General features: G+C 38.1%; 1 long non-coding RNA gene and 1 pseudogene across 3 annotated transcripts in view; one reads left to right on the forward strand and one right to left on the reverse strand.

Moving 5' to 3' along the window:
* Nucleotides 1-3,012: 3,012 nt before the first annotated feature.
* LOC479306 lies at nt 3,013-3,487 on the reverse strand (annotated as a pseudogene).
* A 1,667-nt stretch (nt 3,488-5,154) lies between these two features.
* Nucleotides 5,155-25,245, forward strand: part of LOC102156270 — a 55,436-nt gene continuing 35,345 nt past the window's right edge. For all 3 annotated transcript variants that reach the window (XR_005358301.1, XR_005358304.1, XR_005358307.1), the window contains exons 1-2: nt 5,155-5,227; nt 6,372-6,489. This is a non-coding gene — a long non-coding RNA (uncharacterized LOC102156270). The remainder of the gene's footprint in view (nt 5,228-6,371; nt 6,490-25,245) is intronic.

A 25,245-nucleotide genomic window follows, 5' to 3' on the forward strand; every position in this document is an offset into this window, starting at 1 on the left:
TAGTTGTGCTGAGCATCTTTTCATGTATCTATTGGCCACCCGTGTGTCTTCTTTGGAAAAACATCTATTCTGCCCATTTTTAAATTGGATTATTTAGCTTTCTTTTTCCCTTTAGGTGTTGAGTTGTATAAGCTCTTTATATATATTTTGGATATCAACCCCTTTTCAAATATGTCATTTGCAAGTATCTTCTCCCATTTGCTTTTTCATCTTGTTCACATTTTTTGCTGTGCAAAAGCTTGCTATTTTGGTATAGCCTCAATAGCTATTTTTCTTTTTTTGCTTTTGTTTACCTTGCCTGAGGAGGCATATCCATAAATACGTTGCTGATGCCCAAGAGTTTACTCCCTATGTTTTCTTTTAGAAGTTTTATGACTTCAGATTATCCATTTATGCCCTTAATCCATTTTAAGACTATTTTTGTGGTGGTGGGGAGGGATTAAGAAAGTGGTCCAGTTTCATTCTTTTGCATAGAGCTGTCTAGTTTTCCCAGCAGTATTTTTTGAAAAGATGGTCTGTATATTCTTGCTTCCTTTTCTGTAGATTAATTGATCATATAAACACAGGTCTACTTTGGGGTTCCCTATCCTGTTCCATTGATCTGTATGTCTATTTTTGTGTCGGAAATTTACTGTTTTGAATACTATAGCTCTGTGGTATAGCTTGATATCTGGGATTGTGATACCTGCAGCTTCATTCTTCCTCAAGATTGCTTCAGCTATTTGACACCTTTTACAGTTCCATGCAAATTTTAAGATTGTTTGTTCTAGTTCTTTTTAAAAAAAAGAAAATTGTATTTTGATAGGAATTACATTGAGTTTGTAAATTGCTTTAGGCAGAGTGGACATTTTAACAATTTCATCCAATTTGGGAGCATGCTGTATCTTTGCATTTGTTTCTGTTATCTTCAATTTCTTTTATCAACGTCTTATAGTTTTCAAAGTATAGGCTTTTCATCTTCTTGGTTAAATTTATTTTTAGTTATTTTGTTCTTTTTGGTGCGATTCTAAATGGAATTGTTTTCTTAATTTCTCTTTCCACTATTTTGTTATTAGTGTATAGAAACAGATTTTTGAATATTAATTTTGCATCCTGCAACTTAAATCATTTATTCTAATAGCTTTTTGTATACTCTTTAGGGTTTTTTGTTTCTTGGGTTTTTTTGGTACAGCCTTTAGGGTTTTATATATGTCACATGTCATCTGTAAATAAGGGCAGTTATGCTTCTTTACCAATTTGGATGACTTATATTTCTTTTTCCTGTCTGATTGTGATAGCCAGGAATTCTAGTCTTGAATGAAAGTGTTGAGGTTGAGCATCCTATCTTGTTCCTGATCTTATAGAAAAAAAGCTTTCAGTTTTCACCATCGAGTAATTTGATAGCTGTGGGTTTTTCATATATAGCTTTACTATATTGAGATATATTCCCACTAAATCCATTTTATTGATAGTTTTTATCATGAACAAATTCTGTACTTTGCCAAATACTTTTTCTATGTATATTGAGGTAATCATTTGATATCCTTCCTCTTGTTAATGTGATGTATCACACTGATTTGTGAATATTGAATCATCCTTGCATCCTTGAAATACACCCCACTTAATCATGGTAAACAATCCTTTTAGTGTATTGTTGAATTTGATTTGCTAATATTTTTGTTGAGGATTTTTGCATCTATATCCATGAGGAGTTTTGGTCTGTAGCTTTTCTGTTTGTAGTGTTTTGTCTGGTTTTGGTATCAGGATAATGCAGGCCTCATAGAATAAATTCAGAAGTATTTCTTCCTCTTCTAGTGTTTTATAGTTTTAAGAAAACTAGGTATTAACTATTATTTTCTTAAGTTTTTATTTTAATTCTAGTTAACTAACATACAATGTTATATTAGTTTCAGGTGTGCAATATATTAACAGTTCCATATATCATCTTGTTCAAAGGATAAAGAAAATATGGTATTAACTCTTCTCTAAATGTTTGGTAAAGCTCATTTGTGAAATCATCTGGTTATATACTTAAGTTTTTTGGAAGTTTTTTATTACCAATTCAATTTTGTTACTAGCAATCGGTCTGTGCAAATTTTCTGCTCCTTCTTCATTCTGTTTTGGAAGATTTATGTTTCTAGGAATTTATCCATTTTTTTCTAGGTTTCCCAGTTTGTTGGAATAAATTTTTCATAGTATTCTCTGATTTTTTTTTTTTTTTTGTATTTATGTGGTGTGGGTTGTTATTTCTCCTTCATTTCTGATTTTGAGTCTCTTTTTTTTCTTAAGGAGTCTGGCTAAAGGTTTATTCATTTTACTTTTGTTTTCATTGATTTCTTTCTATTATTTTTAGTTTCTCACTTAATTTTTCTTCAATCTTTATTAATTTCTTCCTTACAACTTTGGGCTTTGTTTGTTCTATTTCTAATTCTTTCAGGTGTAAGGTTAGATGGAGATTTTTCTTGTTTCTCTATATAAGCCTGAATTGCTAAAAACATCCCTCTTAGAGCTGCTTTTGCTACCTTTTGTGATTTTGAGTATTTCCATGACTCCATTCTCTTTTTTTTCTTTTCTTTTCTTTTTTCTTTTTTCTTTTTTCTTTTTTCTTCAAAAAGCTTTATTGTCTCCATTTGATCCACGTTTTGGGAAAGGGCTCCAGGATGGTTAAAAAGCTGCCTAGTGGCTGCAGGGGAAGAGAATAGAAGGGAAGGGAGAAGAAATGGGTAGGGAATATCAGAAAGGGAGACAGAACATGAAGACTCCTAACTCTGGGAAACGAACTAGGGGTGGTGGAAGGGGAGGAGGGCGGGGGGTGGTGGTGACTGGGTGACGGGCATGAGCACTGGGTGTTATTCTGTATGTTGGCAAATTGAACACTAATAAAAAAATAAATATTATTTTAAAAAAACATTCTTGAAAACAAAACAAAACAAAACAAAACAAAAAAACAGAAAAAGTTCAGGCACAAGCTATGGCACGGGGCGGGGGGGGCGGGGGTGTTGCCAGAGGACCCCCTCAAAGGCTGCTGGTCTCCTAGTCGTGCTTGAGAATGAGCCATTCGAAAAGTTACTCGCCCAGCCCAGGCTGGGGGGTGGCCTCCCATCTTCTTGATGAGTTTCACCTCCTCATGTAGGAAGTGGTTCTCCAGGAAGTCACAGAGACAGGGATCCGCGCGGGCAGACCCCAGGGCATGCAGATCCAGAAGGGCCTGGTCCGGGCTCTTCTCCAGAAGCAGGGCTGCTTCCACGGCGTCCAGGGCGTTCCCGCCCTCGTCTTGGGACGGCTTCTGCACGTCCTGCAAGCCGGGCGGCCGCCGGCGGGTTTTGCATCTTCAATGCTCAGCCAACTCGCGGACGAAGTGGCCCACACCCTCCAGAGCCCCATCGGCGCGGTGGAAACAGAAGCCCAGAGAGAGGAAGGTGTAGGAGGCCCGCAGATGCACGTCCACCAGGCGGCTGACGGCGGCCTCCACCTCGGTAGAGTGACTCTGACCAATGTGGGAGCTCATGGTTGATCCCCGACAAGGAACTCAATTCAAACTTGGGTGTTCGCTGCAGGTGGCAGAAGATGGCCGGGAAGATGGCTCCGAAGGTTGCGACTGGAAAAAAGGTTGGAGGGAGGCCGTTGGCTGGTAGAAGGGGCGTCCCTGGGTCTGTTCCGGCCAAACACTGTTGAAGCAAGAGACAGTCGCAGGACGCCCAACGCACCGCCCATTCTTTTCTTAATGCATTCATTACACCTTCCTAAGAAATTAGGTGGTGGTTGCCCTAGAGTTTGTCATATACATTTACAACTAATTCAATTCCACTTTCAGATAACACTGTTACATTCCACAGGTAGTATGGGTACATTCCAATTAAAAAAAAAAATCTAATTCTCCCCTTTCATCCCTTGCATCATTGCTGTCATTCATTCTCTTATACATATGCATATATATGTTTATGTATATATATCAATTAATATATATCAATCTATATGTTTTTATGTATATATAATTAAGAAAAGGAAAAATAAGTGTTTTATCTTCACCTTTATTCTTTGATCCTTTCCTTTATGTACATCCAAGTTTCTGACCTATATCATTTTACTTCTCTGCATAGGACTTCTTATAACATTTCTGCAAGGCAGATACACTAGCAATGAATCCCTTCAATTTGTGTTTGTTTGAGAAATTCTTTATTTCTCCTTCACCTTTGAAGGATACTTTTACAAGGTACAGCATTTTGGATTGATGGTTTTTTCCCCCCCCTTAACATTTCAAATATTCCACTCCACTCTCTTATTTTTTGCCTAGTTTCTGAGAAGTTGAATATAATTCTTTGTTTCTTTATAAATAAGGTGAGTTTTTTTCCTCCTTTGGCTTCTTTCAGGATTGTTCGTCTTTGATTTTCTGCAGTTTGAAAATGATATGGCTTTGTATACTCTTTTTGATGTTTTCTTTTGTTTTTGTTGTTTTTTGGTATTTATATTGTTCAGTGTTCTCTATGCTTCCTGTGGTTTGCTGGACGACATTAATTTGGGCAAAATTCTGTTATTGTTTCAAAGAGTTCTTCTGTTCCTTCTCTCTCCTCCTTCTAGTATTTCTATTATGCAAATGTTACAACTTTTGCAGTTCTCACACAGTCCTTGGATACTCTGCTTTTGTTTTTGTTTTCCAGTCTTGATTCCCTTTGCTTTTTCATTTTTTGAGGTAACAGTAAAAAAATCTCTCAAGCTCAGAGATTCTTTCCTTGGATATGTCCAGTCTACCAGTAAGCTCATCAAAGGAAGTCCTCATTTTTGTTAGTGTTTTTGTTCTCTAGCAGTTCTTTTTCCTTCTTAGGATTTTCATTTTTCTGCTTACATTTCCCATCTGTTCTTGCATAGTTTCTACCTTAGCAAAGCCTTACTATATTGTAGCATTTAACTTCCTAGTCTAATAATTTCAATATCCCTGCCATAACTAGTTCTGATATTTGCTATGCTTTTCAAACTGTGTTTTTTGCCTTTTAGTATGCCTTGTAACATTTTCTTGATAGTCAGATATGATGTGCCAGGTAAAAGAAGGTACTATAAATAGGGCTTTTGTGTGAGAGGAAAGTGTTTTACAGTCCTATGAATAGGTTATAGTCTTTTAGTAAGCCTATGCTTCTGGACTGAACTTCACATAAGTTTTTCATTTGTTCTCCTCTCTTAGGTAGGACAGGAAAACTACCATGAGCTGAAGCTGGTATTTCCCTCCTCACACATGGATCACTAGCGTGGATAGGTATTGAGTATTTCCTTTATCCTACATAAGTAGAGCTGACTAGAGTTGGTTATTTCCCTTTCCTTTTCCCTAGGTCAGGTGGGTTCTGATAATACTTAAGCAGATTAGGCTCTGGATTGACTTGTTTCTTCTGAGGATGAGAACCTTGTTAATAATGGAGTACTCTAGTGTATTTGATTCCTTCTCCCCTTCTCCTGTGGGAATCTCTCTTTTTTTTTTTTTAAGATTTTATTTATTGATTTGTTCATGAGACAGACAGAGAGAGAGAGAGACAGAGACATAGGACAGAGGGAGAAGCAGGCTCCATGCAGGAAGCCTGTTGTGGGACTCAATCCTAGGACTCCAGGATCATGCCCTGAGCCAAGGGCAGATGCTCAACCTCTGAGCCACCCAGGCATTCCTCTCCTGTGGGAATTTTGAGGGGATTTTTCTCTCATATTTACTGTGAGAACATGGTAGAGCTTCAGGAGGTAAAACCCACAAAAGGGTGCCTTCTACCATGACTTAGTCCCTTGTTTTTAACTTGCACAGTTGGCCACATTGAGCCTCCAGCAATTTGTCAATTGCAGTTCAGGTTTCCCTACCCTGTTACTGGTTTCCAAGGCAGTTTCCACTCATGAGTCTCTGCTCTGGTAATCTGTGACTCCTTGTATTCACCTGTCTCTCCAATCTCAGGGGCAGCAGTTTACCCTATGTCCTCACCTCTCAAATGAATCCAAGAAGATTGATGACTTTTCAGTCTGGTCAGTGTTCTACTTGTTAGTAAAACAAGTACAGGTTGATTCAGAACCTAGAAGTCCTAATAGTTATCTTTTACTTTATTGTCCAAGTTTTTATTTAAATTCCAGTTAGTTAATATACAGTGTAATATTAGTTTCAGGTATTGAACTTAGTGATTCATCACTTACATGCAATACCCTGTGTTCATTAATAGTTACCTTTCAAATCAATACATATATAATAATAAATAGAGGATTTTATTTTTAAAAATATAAAGTAAATATTAGTATCAATAGTAGATGTGAATGGCTCCAAATCCAAAATGTAGAAATGAATGACTAATATTTGGACAATATTATATTATGAAATGTATAAATACTTTAGACTCCTTCCTAACCACCCTGATACTCTTCCTCTGGACCAGCATCCCAATCACTACTCCCAGGAAGAATATTTAACTGAGGGAAGGAAAGAAGAGGAGAGAAGGCTGACTGCATCTAGATGCCAATATCCTACACTTCCCAAAGAACTACTGGAGGACAGTGAGTAATGGAGGCCACTCAAGAGATCAATATTGTTCTAATGAGCATGTGAGACATTTTAAGAGTTTGATACACCTCATAGGCTAGAAGCAGAGAGGGGAGTCATTTGAGGATCCAGAACTAAGGAAGGTGGACTTTTAAGTGAAGCATAACTGAGGATTTTAGAGAATTGTTTCATCCCTCACCACACACATATTGTTGTGGATGCTGGAAGCCGTATTTGCATTATATGAGCCCTCTCCTTAGCTATAGCTTACTGTAGCAGGGGTTGGAAACCAACTCAAACTGAGCCCATTTTAAAAACCTCTCCTATGAAAATTTAGAATTAAAGCAAGAGGTACTATTCACTTTCCATGGTCTCTTGAACTAGTTTATCTCTTGTATAAACTAGGAAACTATGCTATGATTGGTTCCTGCTATATGCACAAGAAAACAGGAAGTCATTCCACAGAAAGGGAGAATGACACAGGCACTTAGCAAGGAAAAGGGATGGAAGGTCCTATAGGTCCATAGAACAGTTTATGCTTAGCAATCCCTGATTCTAGTTACTCCAGTTACCACTTGCTGTGCAGATTAACTCAAAACTTTGGGCCTTAAACAACAATGATTTTAGTATACCTAATAATTTGGGGGTTAGGAACTAGGGCAGAGCTAAGGTGGGTGGGTCTCCTTCTTTATATGCCATTGACTGAAGTTACTTCAGCTGGCAGACGACGGGTCTAAAGTGCCCATGATGGCTCCACTCATATATGTGGTGTCTTGGTGAAGTTGGCAGGAAGTCTGGGCTCAGCTGAAACTGCCAACCTGACCATCCCCAGGTGACCTCTGCAACACAGCAGTCTCAGACTAGTCAGGCTTATTTCAGAGTGGCTCAGAATTCCCCCCCAGAAAGTATCCCAGGAGAGGAAGTGAAAGCTGCAAATCCATTAAGGTCCCTGCTGGAAACTACCACTACATTCTCTTATGCCCCAAATCTATTTGTTAATTCTAAAGCAATTCACTAAGTCCAGTTTAATTTCAAGAGGTGAAGAATTAGACTTGACCTCTCAATGAAAAGAGTAGAAAGGAATTGGCAGCCATCCTTAATCCTGCATGGAACCTGGCAGTACTTGGATTTCTGAATGTTGTGTCCTTCCATAAGAAGTCACCCTTTTGGAGAGGCTACTTTGAACTACTTTTAGCTATTTGTAGTTATCATATGAATGGGTAACTTACAAAAACAACATTTTGTATTTTGTTGGCCCTAGAAATTTCTTCAAATGTAGCACACACACTAAATGAAAAGTAAGGGTTCATGAGTTTAGGCTCTGCTTCAGGAAAGATCCAGGTTCAAAAGCTGACATTACAACTTCCTAGTTTTGTTACCTCAGACAAGTGACTTTCCTTCTCTAAGCTTTAGTTAGCTTCCTTATGTGTGAAGGGGAAAAATTAACAGTGTCTAACTCATTCGATGATGTAAGGAGTCAAGTGAGATCATAAACATAAAACTCTTCGCCCAGTGTCAGGCATGTAGTAAGCACCTAATGATTGTTGGTGTTATTCTTTTTATTAATTGTTGTGTTAGAGATTCAGCTCAAAAAAATATAAAAGAAAGGTTATATACTCAAGGAATATACAACCTAGATGGAAGACATGGTATTTCTATTAATAGAGAAATAACACTACAGCTAGAAAGGATTAAATTAAAATGAGAGAGGGATGCCTGGGTGGCTCAGTAGTGAGCATCTGCCTTCGGCTCAGGGTGTGATCCCGGGGTTCTGGGATTGAGCCCTGCATTAGGCTCCTTTTGGGGAGCCTGATTCTCCCTCTGCCTATGTCTCTGCCTCTCTCTGTGTGTCTCTTATGAATAAATAAATAAAGTATTTTTAAAAAATTAAAATGAGAGAACAGTAGAGACTAAGTTCAAATGGGTTATCAGAGAAGAAAATACTCTAAATTGGGCAATAAGAAAATATTCCGAGGCAAAGGTCAAGACCATCTTTAAAGAATGCACTAAGGTTGGGGAGAGAATTTCAAGCAGGTTGAATAGCAGAAACAAAGATAATTAGGTAAAAATGTGCCCAAGATTTTCAGGAACACTTAGCGGACTAGTGTAGCTCCTAATGCTATAGAAGGCAAGAAGAAAAGAAAGTAGGTAGCTGATAGAGTGAGAGCCTTGAATGCCAAGTTCAGGAATTTATAATTTATACTTAAGACTGAGAAATTCCTTGGCAGTTCTAAAATAGTGTTTAATAACATCATATTAATCTAAATATAGTATAGGTACAGACTTGAGTGAATTGAGAGAAATTCAAAAAAGGAAGACAATTAACTTCATAATATAGATAAGGATGTGGATGCCATATGATGATAGCAGGAAATAGATGAATGGTAGGCATGCTGGAGATGTCACATGGACAACATTGACAGGACTGACAGGTATTGTGACTGATTAGATGTGAGGAAAATGGAGGCATTGATTATGTCAACCTGGTATCAATTCTGAAAAAGACAATAATTACCCTATTGACAAAATGAGCAAAGTCTGAGAAAGGAACTAAATTGGAGAAAGAGAAAAGCTGGAAGGAAAAAGAGAGAAGCCTTGGGTGGAATGACAAAGGAAAAATGAGAAAATAGAAGAGATTAGTAAGGCACATGACATCATCATTGCTTCAACCTTCAAAGGAGAAAACCTGTACTAGAGTCCATGCTTTATTCAACCCAGAAGCAGAGGCATTGACACCCTAGAGTTATAGCTTTTGAAATAATGGATCATGAAGGAGAAAATTTATAATTCCTAACCCCAGAGATCTTCTGTTTTGATTTTCAGAAGTACTTAACAAGATGCTAGGCATTATACTCTCAGGTTAAGGTATGAAATTAAATGTTCTTCTGCCTCCCATTTCCCTACATTTATTCACATACGTGTTGAGATCAGTTGATGTGAAAGGAGTCTGACACATAAATTCTTTCATTGCAGTTATGTGTTCTAGGTCCCCTCAGCATATATATTCTCCCTCTCTCTCTCCCTCTCTCCCTCTCTGTGACAGACAGGTCTATTCTCAGAAGGACCTACTGAATCCTTCATAGACAAGTGCTCCCAGACATGGTGGGGTCTGATGTTCTTTCTTATATCCGTGGGTAGTTCTTCCATACATAAAACTGTCTGTCTGCCTCTGTGTCTCTAAATGTATTTCTTGGCTGGAGGCAAGCAGAAAGCTACTTTACCCACCATCACCTATGGTCCAACTAGATGAGCAAGACAGTCATTCCATAATACACAGAGTATTGTAAAGAACTACCTAGAGTCCCAGTCCCACATGGAATGTGAGGGCCATTGTCCTAAATAACTACTGGTCTCAGAAGTAACCATGAATACTTACTTAATCCAAGGTAAAGAGCTTTCCTAACTTATCTTCCTATCTCCATTTATCTTCTGCACTGCCTTAGTCTATTCAGGCTACTATATCAAAATACCACAGCATGAGTAGCTTAGAAATATATTGTTCACAGTTCAAGAGGCTGAGAAGTCCAAGATCTAGGCACCAGTATAGTCACCTTCAGTGAGGGTCCTCTTCCTGGTTCTTTGCTAGCACTCTCTCTATGTCCTCACGTGGCAAAAGGGGGCAGGAGATGTCTCTGGCTATCTTCTATAAGACACTAATCTCAGTCATGAGGACTCCATTTGCATGACTTAAGAAACTCCAAAGGGCCTCACCTCATAATTGTAGCATCTTGGGGTTAGGATTTCAACATATGAATTTGGGAGGGCACAAATTTTTAGACTATAGAATTTCCTGTAACCTAATTAATCTGAGAAAAGCTGCAGCTGTGCCCTTCTGCTGTGTAAGTAATTTTATAGATAAATGATCTACTTTCTAGGTAATTCCCCAGCATCCATTCCCCTTTTCGGTGGCATTCTTATATTCATGTGGAGGATTCTTCTTCCATTGTATATTGTCTTGACAGAAGAACGTTTTCTAGTATCTCCCTCCAACTATGGTAGCATCATATTTCTTCCATCTGCTATCTAGTTCATTTAGGAGCTGTCAGGAGACCCAAGAGTGTCCAATCAGAAGACCTTTCCCTGGACATTGAATCCTAATCTAGCAACAATAGCAGAGGTAGCAGTGACTATAACCAGTCCTTCCTGACCAAGCTCTTCTGGTGACCAGACAGTCTTAGTTTCCTGCTTCCCTGCTTCCTTTTCTTTCTTTCTTTCTTTCTTTCTTTCTTTCTTTCTTTCTTTCTTTCTTTCTTTCTTTCTTTCTTTCTTTTCTTCTTTCTTTCTTTTTCTTCTTTCTTTCTTTCTTTTTCTTTTCTTTCTTTCTTTCTTTCTTTCTTTCTTTCTTTCTTTCTTTCTTTCTTTCCTTCTTTCTTCTTTTCTTTCTTTCTTTTTTTTTTCAGGATTTCCCTGTTCCTGTTTCCAGTGGGACCAAAGAAGTATCCTCATTTGGAGCCCACCCATCTCATTTTGCATGCCCGAGGTTCCAGAATTCCCTGCTCACATGGCCACAGCCTGCATTCAGTGCTTCCCCACATTTGCACTCATGACGGCAGACCACGCTGCCACCAATGCACATTCTTGGGACCTAAAATTAGTCATAAGATGACTTGTGTAAGGATATGGTAGGATGTGAATATAATTTGATGTAAAGTATCCATATATGCACTGGCAAGGCCCTTCTATGGCCTAAATGGGTAAGAAGAGAAGAATGGGAGGTTCTTTACAGAAGAGCAATCAGGGTCCAGGAGTACTAGGGCACTTTGTGGGCAGAAGTTGCCTGGTTTGAATTGTGTAGGGTGAAGAGAAACCTTGTGGGTTATGAAGTGCTTAGAATGGCAGAAGAGGGGTTTTCAGTGGGCAACCAGCCAAACTGGAGCATAAAGAACTCCCTTACCCCCATTAAAAAGCTCAAAGGAGAAAAACATGGGAGCTTATCTCAGGGATTTCCTGAGCCATCAGAAATGGAGAGTGATAATGAAGCCAGCAAGCCAGGGAAAAATTATTCTCTGTCATCTCTCTCCATCCGTGCCTGGCCTCTGCTGTGTCTGCATATCCCCAGAGCAAATGCGCAGGCCATTCATAGTTACTTGGAAGTAACTGTTGCTTTACACATATTTTTTTTTTTTAAGAAGACCTATTTGTCAAGAGTAAAAGATAGAACATATTTCATGTAATAGTTTGTTAGTTTGATTTATAACTCATAAATATTTAAACATAAAGTATATGGGCCTCCATTTGTACTCTTGCACTGGCACTGACATCTCAAATGTTCTTGATAGCCTACTGCCCTTCTCCAGCTTTATCGTCAGGCTCCTCATCAATTCTATAAGCTCCAGATAGCTTTTCAATAATCTCTTTTTACTTATTGCATCAGGATCAGCTTTTATAGCTTGCATTTGGGAACCTCCCAGACATACCTGGCACTGAAGGTTTGCCTTCATTTGGTCTAATAAACCTTTAAGTCTTATTTCTGTCTTTTGTTACCTAGTGGTTATGGTTTGGAGATGTATTTGTGTTTAAATACAGAAAATATAAAGATGAAAAAAATCACCCAAAATTCAAGTAACATTTTTGCAGGCTCACTCAATATTTCACTTTTAGCAAAACACTATTATAATCACACGATTTTATATTTATCCTTTTCACTTACTGTAATCATTTCCCTATCATTAAATATTCTTCAGGAATGGTATTTTTAATGGCAGATTTCCCTTGTGTGAATATTTCATAACTTATCTAATAATTTCCTGAGTTTTTTTCATTGGTATAAATGATGCTGAGATTCAGATCTTTGGGCACAAATCCCTTTCTGCATTTCTTATTTTTTAAAAATAGATTCCAAAAAGAGGGAATATATGTTTTAAAGATAATTGATACATACTAACAGATTGTCCTCAAGCCAGGTTTTATCAGTTAGTTTGCCTTCAGCCAGCAGACTTTGAGAATGACTAATTTTCATATACCTTTAGCATCCAGCTCTCTTTGTCATCAAATGCTCTCAGGGCCATTACTGGCTGTTCATTCTAACCTCAATGGGGAGCCCCAACAGGAACACACAGACACACACACACACTGCCTGCCATACCTCATTTCACCATCAAGGTACATGTGGTGTCATGATAGGGTTTAAAAACAAAATGGAAAAAAATGGAGGAAAGTATATTGTGAATAGAACTAAAGGGAGAATGGAATTCTCTCTCCCTCTGTCTCTCTCTCCTCTCTCTCTCTCTCTCTCTCTCACGCGCATGCGCGCGCAGTATTGTTTAATTCTTTTGATTCTGCGAAGTTAGAGACCCAGTTCATCCTTCTATAAGCCTAAAGGACTTTCTCTCAACCTGAAGGGAACTCTTAGGCCAGCCACTGATGTTGGTAAAAGATATGTTCACAGATTGGTTTTAGGTCAGTTCAACAGATGTGTAGAATACAAAGGAGTTGGAACCACAGCCTGAAATGTACTAATAAAGAGTATTTGCCTGAATAAACTTCTGTATGTCTTCCTCTATGAATGAGAGAGATGGAGTGACAGGGTTAGTAGGAACTATGCTCAAAAGATAGACATACTTTTAGTGATTTGGGATCTTGCTATCAGAGACCCAATGTGATTAACTTTTATCTCAGTATTTGCCACAAAGCAAACTAGCCATACGGAGTTTAAGATCTGGTTAATTGATAGCAAATGGAGTGAAATGATGCCTCTTATAAAAATCTCGATAAGAATAAATGGATGCCAACTAAATCAGTTGATACAGCTAGAAGCATCTGGAGGCTGGGTTTGGAATGAACCAAGTGGTTTCCCAGAATGTTTTAGTGTGAGAAAAGTCAGAGATCAAGTATAGGTTGTATTGAAAAAAAGAACAACCTGGGACAATCAAATCTGCCTAATTTAGGTGGTTGGAGATGGGAGAAAATTCAATGAAGTCTGGGGCAAAGTGAGAAGCCAAGGGAAAACACAGCAGAGAGAGTTTTCATGACCATACCATTGGAGTACACATTTTTTATGGAATGTGGACTGCCTAGAGGTGGATTCACTGGACTAATTTAAAAGTACCACTCTGTAGCAGACAAAGCTTTGGATTCCTCTTCATACGAGTAATAGGTCTTAAAATAATGGAGGCATACTACTAAAATCAAGTTGAATAATTATTCAGACAAACAGTATACTTCATACTGTTGCACTCTCCCCACTCACCCAGGTCCCACCTACCACTAAGAATTATTTTTTTTATTTTTTCCACTACGAATTTTACTGCTAAAGACAGATGAGTCAAAGTCCCATTTGTGCATCTTGAGGTATCACCTTCCTCTCTCCCATCCTTTTACCTTGACCTTTTTGTAGCTCTGATGAGGATCCAGATTTACTTCTCATATCTCAAACAAAACAAAACAAAAAACAAAATAACAAAAAAATAGACAACCTGAGGTATGTAAAGTGAAATGCTAGTTTTTGTTTCAGAATATCAGGTAGTTAGAAAAATCTTGAATTGCTGTTTACTGTGACTACCAGAAAGATTATGTATACATAAAGTATTTATATGTCATTTTGAAAAAGATAATCATCTGAAAATGCATCTACTCCCTAATGCCTTGGGTGTTTCTATGGTTTAAAAACGAGGAACAGTCGTTACTCTTTTGAGAAGGATTTGAGCTACAATCATGCTTTCCCTACTTCAAATACCCTTCTTTAAGTTATGTTGGTGCTCTCAGAAAGCCAGAACTGCTAGGGGGAGATTGTCCCAAATTATAGCAGACCAGTTGGAGAAAACTGATCACACTGAATTAAAACAAATTTGCCACCAGCTCTGAATTAAATGTTAGAAGGCATCATGGTCCCATATTTATTTAGCTTCTGTTCTAAAGAGGACAAATAGTGGAGGGGATGTCTGGTCTTAGAGAAGGAAACACAATTCATTTTATCCCTAAGGATCAATAGATTTACAGATCCTGAGCTCAGAAAAATCTATATCTTGTCAAAGAAAAACATGAAAAGTACAAGTATACTCTCAGTATTTGTAAATGTTCCAGCTCCAAATGTCTAAGCTGAGGGAGAAAGAATAAAGTAGAGGTGGTAGGAGAAAAAAAAAAGTCAGTTATGCCTCTTAAATGCACATCAGATTTGGAGGCTAATCTTTGAAAATGCATTTGCCTTTATTCTTCTTGACTTAAGTTAATGGGATGAAAGTAGCTTCAGAATACATCATTTCTTTTCCAATTTCACAAAGCTGCAAACCCTTTATTAAGGAGAGCTGACCTTCCACATTCTACTGAATGTGTTTTGTTCTCTTAATTTCACCAGCAAACAGATAACCACTCCAATGACACTTGCCAAATCTGGCAAAAGATGGCAAGCATTTAATTAGCCCTGTGTTGAGTCTAAAAAAGACAAAACCATCACTAGAGGAAAAATTGTTTTCCAGAAGTGTAGACTCAACAGGATTTGTGAATTCCTATGTCCCGATGGAATGTTTTAGAAATGGGGAGCAACACAAAGAATATCTGCAGTTGCATTTATCTGTTTGTTTAAGATACCTTGAAAGATTATCAGCAAAGATGATGAAACAAAAAATAATGTGGAATTTGGAGTCAGACAGACAGACTTAGATCAAATACTGGTCCCATCAACTAGCAGTATAATCTTAGCCAAGTTACTGAACACATTTTTTTCCAAACCTGATCTCACACCTCAGAATAACTTGTACTTCAGCCAAAGAATCTGGTTTTTATTTTTTATGTATATTTTTTATTGGAGTTCATTTGTCAACATATAGTATAACACCCAGTACTCATCCCATCAAGTGCCCCCCTCAGTGCCCATCACACAGTCATCCCCCCCCCCACTCCTTCCACTACCCCTTGTTCGTTTCCCAGAGTTAGGAGTCTCTCATGTTTTATCACCCTCTCCGATTTTCCTCACTCATTTTCTCTTTTATGCCCTATAATCCCTTTCACTATTTTTTGTATTCCTTGTATGAGTAAAACTATATAATGATTGTCTTTCTCCGATTGACTTACTTCACTCAGCATAATACCATCCAGTTCCACCCTCGTTGAAGCAAATGGTGGGTACTCATCCTTTCTGATGGCTGAGTAATATTCCATTGTATATATATATATATATATATATATATGTATATATATACCACATCTTCTTTATCCATTATTTTCAGTAGATACCGAGGCTCCTTCCACAGTTTGGCTATTGTGGACATTGCTGCTATAAACATCGGGGTGCAGGTGTCTCAGGTCTCAGCTTTTCACTGTAAAACAATCAATATGATAGATCACATCAACAAGAGAAAAAACAAGAACCATATGATCCTCTCAATAGATGCAGAGAAAGCATTTGACAAAATACAGCATTCATTCCTCATCAAAACTCGTCAGAGTGTAGGGGCAGAGGGAACATTCCTCAGCATCTTAAAAGCCATCTACAAAAAGCCACAGTAAATATCATTCTCAAAGGGGAAAAACTGAGAGCCTTTCCCCTAAGATCAGGAACAAGACAAGGATGTCCACTCTCACCACTGCTATTCAACATAGTACTAGAAGTCCTAGCCTCAGTAATCAGACAACAAAAAGAAATAAAAGGGATTCAAATTGGCAAAGAAGAAGTCAAACTCTCCCTCTTCACAGATGACATGATACTATACGTAGAAAACCCCAAAGACTCCACCCCAAGATTGCTAGAACTCATACAGCAATTTGGCAGTGTGGCAGGATACAAAATCAATGCCCAGAAGTCAGTGGCCATTTCTATACACTAACAATGAGACTGAAGAAAGAGAAATTAAGGAGTCAATCCCATTTACAATTGCACTCAAAAGCATAAGATACCTAGGAATAAACCTAACCAAAGAGGTAAAGGACCTATACTTTAAAAGCTATAGAACACTTCTGAAAGAAATTGAGGAAGACACAAAGAGATGGAAAAACATTCCATGCTCATGGATTAGAAGAATTAATATTGTGAAAATGTCTAGGCTACCCAGGGCAATTTACACATTCAATGCAATCCCTATCAAAATACCATGGACTTTCTTCAGAGAGTTGGAACAAATCATCTTAAGATTTGTGTGGAATCAGAAAAGACCCCGAATAGCCAGGGGAATATTGAAAAAGAAAACCAGAGCCGGAGGCATCACAATGCCAATTTCAAGTTGTACTACAAAGCTGTGATCCTTAAGACAGTGTGATACTGGCACAAAAACAGACACATAGATCAATGGAACAGAATAGAGAACCCAGAAATGGGCCCTCAACTCTATGGTCAACTAATGTTCGACAAAGCAGGAAAGACTATCCACTGGAAAAAGGACAGTCTCTTCAATAAATGGTGCTGGGAAAATTGGACAACCACGTGCAGAAGAATGAAACTGGACCAATCTCTTACACCATACACAAAGATAAACTCAAAATGGATGAAAGATCTAAATGTGAGATGAGAATCCATCAAAATCCTAGAGAAGAACACAGGCAACACCCTTTTTGAACTTTGCCACAGCAACTTCTTGCAAGATATACATCGATGAAGGCAAGAGAAACAAAAGCAAAAATGAACTATTGGGACTTCATCAAGATAAAGTTTTGCTTCTGTACAGCAAAAGAAACAGTCAACAAAACTAAAAGACAACCTATAGAATGGGAGAAGATATTTGCAAATGACATATCAGATAAAGGGCTAGTGTCCAAGATCTATAAAGAACTTATTAAACTCATTACCCAAGAAACAAATAACCCAATTATGAAGTGGGCAGAAGACATGAACAGAAATTTCACCAAAGAAGACCATGGCCAACAAGCACATGAGAAAATGCTCCACATCACTGGCCATCAAGGAAATACAAATCAAAACCACAATGAGATACCACCTCACACCAGTGAGAAAGGTGAAAATTAACAAGACAGGAAACAACAAATGTTGGAGAGGATGTGGAGAAAGGGGAGCCCTTTTACACTGTTGGTGGGAATGTGAACTGGTGCAGCCACTCTGGAAAACTGTGTGGAGGTTCCTCAAAGAGTTAAAAATAGAGCTACCCCAAAAAAAAAAAAAAAAATAGAGCTACCCTATGACCCAGCAATTGTGCTACTGGGGATTTACCCCAAAGATAAAAATCTGTTTTTTAAACAAGCAGATGATGCTCATGTACCACCAGGTTTGAGAGCCTCTACACCTTGTTGTCTTCATCTGTAAGGTGTGGTCCAATACCTATGCCATGTGTGAATGTTAAAGACGATAAAGGATATGAAACATCTATTTTCCTGTCCTATACTCAGTACATATCAAGTATTCTCTTTGAATTAATAATTTTTATTTTTTAATAAACAGTTTTTTATTAGTTTCAGGTAAACAATCAATTGGTAATGGGATTAATATTTTGGAGATGATTTTCTACAGAAAATTTCAGCTTGCTTTTAGGTGGCAACCTATTTAATGTAACTACCATATGTCTATTGTTTCTTTATCACAAAAAAATAGTACATCAGTATTGCTGCTATAGGAACCCAGCAAATTACAAACAAAATATCTCTCATCAAAGAGACATGAGGATAAAGTCAGAGAAATGTTTTTCTTATTTTTAACCAAAGATTAAATTCTGTAAAATCAGTAACGGAAAAAATGGATTTGAAATATCAGGACTACATGTCCTCTCTCCATTTTCTTTTCATCTCAAAGTGAATGGAGATGGGAGAACCGCTTTGCAGCAGGTGATCATGCTAATTTTCTGGGTCATTTCCTCAAGGTGTCCTTAAAAGTAACAATCATCTCTGTTCAAAGCAGTTCTCTCCTATTAGATACATCCGCTCCCCAAATGTTTGACAACTTTTAATAGCTGCTTTCTGTTACCTCAAAAAGCTTCGCCTGGGCATACATATTAGCTTTTTTCTCCAGCCTTGTCCACTGTGAAAACTGCAGTATTAAAAAACAGCATTCAAACTCCTCCCATGGCAATCTTCATGATAGATGTTCCATGATGATGTTCATATATGCATATGATGTTTTTGCTTTCAAACCCCTTTCATAGCCTCATCCTATCAGCTCTCATAACATTGGAGGTTAAGTGAAGTCAATATTACTGATATTTTTAGAGATGAGAAGCAGAGAAACCTGAGATACAGTACGGTCACAGAGCTGGTTGAGTGACCAAAATAGAGCCAGAAACACCAGATTCTTAGTTTGTATTCTTCAGGACTCCAACCCCAGTGGGCTTAAGCAACATAAGCTCTTAAAGCCAGGAAGTCCACAGAACAGGTATCATCATAGGCACGGATGGCTGTAGTATCAAGTGGTAGTATCATAGAGTCCCTCTGAGTCTCTACATGTATCTTTGTGTGTGTGTGTGTGTGTGTGTGTGTGTCTTTGTGATCTCTATGCATACATGCCTAAGGAATTCCTCTTTCTCTGTTTTTGTCCTATCTTCCTTTTGGCTCTTTCTGCCTTTTTCTGTCTCTCTTTGTCCAGATGTTTCTCTCCATCTAGCTCTCCACTGTCTGTTATCAGCTCTGTTTTCATCTTTTTAAACTTCATTCTCAAATTAGTTTGTTCCATATGGTAGCAAGATGGTCCCTTGAAGTTTCAAGCTTCCGTTCTTATGGAAACATAGAGTATATTGGAAATCTCTCTCTCTCTCTCTCTCTCTCTCTCTCTCTTTCTCTCTCTCTCCCCCTCCTTCCCTCCCTCCCTCCTTCCCTCCCTCTTTCCTTCTCTCTCAAAAGTCCAAACAAACCACAAAACTGGCTCTGGTTGACCTCCCTTGAGCCATGTGCCCTCATGGGGACTATGCTTGTACTCTGGTTGGTCAATCTGAGAAACATGCCTGCCCTTTGGCAGGGACCCTTTGATTCGTTCCCATCAGAATCACTTAGAGGGAGGAAAAACAGTTTTCTAAAGGAAAAGCAGGCAGCCTTACCAAAAAAAGAAGTCTGCTGAATTGGCAAAACAACACATATCCCTAGATTCTTCATTTTTAGTGCACCATATATTGCCACCTGTCATATGGTGTTTTTAAGGATTCTTATTCCTTTAAAGTTAAGTCAAAAAGAGAATTCCATATGTTACCTAAAATAATGCTACATGATGACAATCCCTGAGTGTAAAAACCACGTAGACAGGCTAAGCTCTTGTTTCTCACAGATTAATCTCATCCACAGAAGGCTTTTATGAGAAAATACATTTACCTACACAAAAAGAATATGATGAAAGGAATGTCCAAGCAATTCACATCATCTGAATTTATCCAGTTATCAAATGAGCTATAAAATAAATTGTGGAGACCTTTGCAAACCACAGAATTTATTTTGGCTAGTTCAAACATAAAATGGTTTATTATAAGCTTACATGATTTCTGGGAACCATACTGGCATGCTACTTAATTAGGATAAACTGCAATTAAGAGAAATGTCCAGTCATTGCACATGCTGTTCTGTGGAAGCTCTATTGCAGGTGTCACCCACAACTTGGACCAATGATTATGGAGATAGACAATAGAAGTTTCACCCAGCTGCTCTAGGAGAGCCTCCACTATTGTGTCTGCAAGAAGATCCAATCTCAACGTATATAGCTACCACCTCTTGTTTTTCCTCACATATAAATATAGAAACTAAAACACAAATCTGCTCCTGGATGTGAGAGGAAGGTCTGGGATTATGCTTTATCTGTAGCATAGATTCTGTGAACACTTGTAGGACATTTGAATGTCAGGTCAAAAAGCATGGACTTTGAATTCAGGCCAATCTGGGTTAAAAGATGTGTGATTTTATTTTAACTTCTTTAAATTTCTCCATCTCTACCCTCTGTCAAATAGGAATTCTATAAATAGAGATCAAGTATTTAGAGCACCTGGCACATGGTACATACTCAACACAAAGTAGCTCTTAGTGTTTTCTATGAAACTAAAAAATATGTGAAAATATATAATAGAGATGCCTTTTTCTTCTCTCTTATTATCATCTTTTTGGCCCATCTTTCTACACACAATTGCATTGAATACATATCTCTGCAAATGTTTGTTACAAAAGTCTCTTCAGATGAATTGGTAGTAATCGGCAACCTTTATCTTCAATTTCCTATACCCCCACCTGAGACCTGCCCTAGCATCCCACACAGCTGCACAGCTACCCTAACTACACACAGGCTGGCTCCCTGCAGCACAAGAAGCTCTGCCCATGGCCCTGGATTGAGAGTCATGAGGCACTCCAGGACAGATTGCTTAGATCTCTACTTCCTGGACACCAGGCCTGTCTCCATGGCATCATTCAGCTGAAAATAGACAAGAGGTTTATTTCAAGATCCATAGAGAAGAAACAGATAGATGTGGAGATGATTAGAATGAGACTGACAAGGCTTTCTGCAAATTCCAGAACCAACCTTTCTCTTCTAGAAACTTTAGGCCCCCACAGCCCTATTGTCCTCCATTCTCCGGGCCTTCACAATCAACTGCTAAACCTCATATTTTGAACTAGAATTTTGATCCAATTTTTGCTATTTTCTGCCCATTGCTTTTTGTATCCTTTATGATACTATAAGGTTCTAGGGAACCTTAAGATACTAAAAGAATCAAGATCTGTTCTTTTTTTATATGCCTCCTCCAGTTCCTACATCAAAAATGTGGCTTTGAAATAAATGACTTGCTTCAACTACTTACTAGCTACATGGTATTAGGCAAATCACACAGTTTTAGTGTTTTGGAGGGAACAATTTAAATAAGATACATTTAAAGCATCTAACATAATGCTTGTCACAATAAGAGAGAGCTCTTATCATGCACAGTTTCTAAAAATGTGGACACTGAACTCAGGCCATCCAGGTTTTTATGTTGGCTCTAGCACTTATCAACAGTTTCTTATTAACTTCATTCTGTATTACTTCTGCATCTTTAAAAATGAGTCCAATTATACTCCAGTCCAAAATACATAGTTTTGTGAGGGTTGAGGGAGATAAGCCATAAAAATGCTTAGTAAAGTGTATATTTGGCCCAGAGAAACTTCAGCAAAATTCTCCATGGCCTTCTCATCAGAGGCAAAATTCATACCAGCTGAAACAATATATGGCCTCTGAATGTTCTTAGTCTTTCAGAAACACTTTTTGGCTTTTTAAAATTAACTAAATATTGGGGTGCCTGGGTGGTTCAGTCAGTTGAACATTTTACTCTTGGTTTCAGCTCAGGTCGTGATCTCAGGGTCATTGGATGGAGCTCCGCATCTGGATGCAGGGTCTGCTTGAGATTCTCTCCTTCTCCCTCTGTCCTTCCCCTTACCCCACTCACAAGTGCTCTCTCTCTCTTTCTAAAATAAATAAATAAAATCTTTTAAAAAATAAATTAACTAAATATTATATTACACACTATTACTTTTTTAAATCACCATATCCCTTTTTCATCATTGGAATATTGCTTGCACTTGATGGTTACAAAACAATTGGTGGACGTACTTCTGATAAATTAGTATGGAGCATCAGGGCTTGTAAATACAGCAAGTGAGTACATTAATCTTGAAGACCTTGTATTTTCTCCTCCATAGTCCAATGGCCAGAGATGGTCTGTTGAGGCAACATGGCTCCCCCTGCTGGAAGAAGGAGATTCAGGCCTTCCTGTCTCTTCTAACCTAAGACCAGGACAATGCAAGTATAAGAGCCTCCCAGCTTCCCACACTACAGCTCCTGTTATGTAGGTTGTTCTCTTCTCAACAGGACTCTGGCAGCTGAATGCCACACGAAGCTCCAACCCACAGTCCTCATCACTGTCTCTGAATTCTTATTATGCTCCTCCTTTAACTTGGAATTGCTTAACTCTTACTTATATTCTAACTTATATTCTGTTTAGTTATGCTGCTTCTATAATCTTCACTCCTGTCTGTATTGGATTTTCCACTTACAAATTACTCTTGTATTGGGATGCCTGGGTGGCTCAGTGGTTGAGTGTCTGCCTTCAGCTCAGGGTGTGATCTTGGGATCTGGGATCGAGTCCCACATGGGGCTCCTTGTCTGGAGCCTGTTTATCCCTCTGCCTATGTCTCTGCTTCTCTCTCTCTCTCTCTCTCTGTAATGAATAAATTAAGAAAGTCTTTAAAAAAACAAATTACTCTTGTATAAATATACTCCTAACAGAGGACCTTAAACTTCATCTCTTCTATCCTGTTTCTGTGCCTAAAAAAGAAAAACTAGTATACTTTTTCAAGATAAGGTCAGTGAAAGTAGACATATTCCAGAAGGAAAACCTGTACTATATGCCTGGTCTGAGCCCTCAAGTTCTCACAGTTAGGTGAAGAGGACAGACAGACATGAAGAACACACTCCACTATGACATGAGATGGCATGTCCATGTCTTAGCCCTAAGGGGAAGCATTAACTATATTAATGGTTTGAACAAGGTTCAGAGATCTGTGAATGTGTCTTTTCATTAGAACCAATGACATTATAGGGTGTTTTTTTTTTTTTTAAATCTTCATGAACATTCATTCTCTTTCATTTGGTGATCACTCATCTCTTTGGAGGACTTCCAAAGAAAAAGGGAAGCCATTTCATTCATCTGAAACTTTGTTCTCCTTTTTGAAACTTTCAACTATTAGTATCTTTTCTTTCTCCTTCCCATTCATTGCCATTTGGGCTCTCTCATCTTAGGCCTTTCCTTGCTGATTTTTTCCTTGTTTAACTCAAAAGGTGATATGATATCATGGTTCAAAATTGTGCTTTGGCTGGAACAGGAGGTTTTCATTACTGTTCTTGCCTAGTGGGAAGAAAAGACAAGCTCAAGATCATAGTGTTCTTTTCTCTGACTTTGAAGAACCATCAACTCTTCTTGATCACTGTTTCTTAGAAGAACCAGATAGAAGTGGACAGGATCTTTTAGGTAATCAACCTTCGTGGCATTGAAATAAGACCACATTAGTAGCCTGAACACCAGAGTCCACGAGAGCCCTCTGACCAGTCAGTATTCACAGATTCACTGAATGAGGTTGCATTGGCAGGGCAGTGAGACACATCTTGGAGATCGGTTTCTTATATTTTGAATGCTAAGCATAAAGAATTAAGCTGAATTCAGCCAGTGGCTGTGTCTACAACAGTAGAAAAAGAAATACAGAAATACTGTAAGAGAAAGTAAGACAGCTTCAAACTTACAGTTTGGAAATGAGGCACATTGTAGTCTCGATTTCATCCTAGTCTTCTGTTCTACCAGGTAACAGAGGGACAAACAGAGCCTAGAGAGAGATTTTATCACTTTGTGCATATAGGAAAGAGACACTCATTTAATTGGCTGAAATAGTATAAAATCTGGAAGCAGCTTTCAAGATTATTAGTACTAACTGCATATGTTTTAAGTGATGAAATCAAATCCCAAATAGTATAAATGGCATCCCTGGTGCCACCTATTAATGGCAGACTAAGATTCAAACTCAGGGCCTTAGACCTCTTACCCACTGCTCTTTGAAGTCAATACAATTCCTGTCTCTGGGGGAATATTTGTTGTTGGTCTTTACAATTAGAGAATTAGAGAAATCTTAAATATTATCATTAAAGAAAAAAAAAAGACCTTCCAGTTTTGTGTTATGGATCCCTAATATTCTAGGAATATTAAGTATTTCCCATCATCCAGACCTGTATTCTGATAATATAGTTTGAGCCAAGGTTAAAATGTCACTAATTTTGCAATTAAAATGCATGATATTTGTCCATGTTAAAGTCAGATCAGCAAGCAAATGGACACTGAATGTCCATTGTAGAAATCAATACAAGGACTTCATATCTCAACAGAGGATTAGATTCTAAAATAACCACAAATAGTCAAAATCATCTTTCAACACCCTCAAAAGGCACTACTTTGATGATCATAATACTAAAGGCATATCCAACACAGACTACATTTGCTCCTATTTTGAAACAGATTGCTCTTTCTTCAGTTGAGCACCAGATGAAGTGGTGAGTTGGCTTACATTCAGGGGCAATGTTGTATGAAAAATATGTATCTTTAAACACTAAACACTCAGCAGAGTGAGATGCTCACTCCATGGGAAGCATGATAGAACTTAGTATCAAGGGAAGAACAGCAGATCTGCAGCTCCCATGTTAGGCTCCCTGGGTTGTATGTTTGAACGGAGTAACAGGCAATTTACATGCATTATTTAAACTCTCACTTCCCTCTTTGCATCTCCCTTTCATTGCTGAGCTTCTGGAATTAAAATTACTGAAATTAAATGTTGTTGGGACTTCACTGAACTTACCTATGAAATTCAGCCAGGTTGCTTATTATAAGTCACTGACTCAGAATAATGAAACTATATATAGATACACATATGTACTTATTCTTGCTGATTTTTCTGCCCAAAAGTCCCTGTGTTTTCATCTCAACTGCATTCATCATTACAGAAATTGTATGCTGACATTTTTAAAAACTGGTATAAATCAAGAGAACTAGGTTCCAACCGTGGTTCTACAGTTAACTAGCTGAAAAGCCTTGTAAAGTTTGTCTAACCTCTGAATCTCAAATTCCTCATCTTCAAAGACCAGCTCAGACAAGATACTCAAGGTGACTTTCAATACTAAATTTATGTTAGGAGTTTATAGAGCTGGTTACTGCAAGCACTGGGACTTCAACCAAAAATAGAAGACAGGACTGCCGTTTAGCACTATGATGCCTCTTCCTCCTTTTCCTCTCCTGTTCTTCCTTCCTCTCCTTCCTTCCCTAAGCTCTCTGACCTCTCCCTTCCTCTTGTCACTTTCCATCCCTACTCTCCTCCTTTTTTCTCTCCCTTCCAAATCATAATTGTGTGTCTGTTATGTG

The sequence above is a fragment of the Canis lupus genome, chromosome 4 (assembly GCF_011100685.1).
Source record: "Canis lupus familiaris isolate Mischka breed German Shepherd chromosome 4, alternate assembly UU_Cfam_GSD_1.0, whole genome shotgun sequence".
In the NCBI taxonomy this organism is placed as follows: domain Eukaryota; kingdom Metazoa; phylum Chordata; class Mammalia; order Carnivora; family Canidae; genus Canis; species Canis lupus.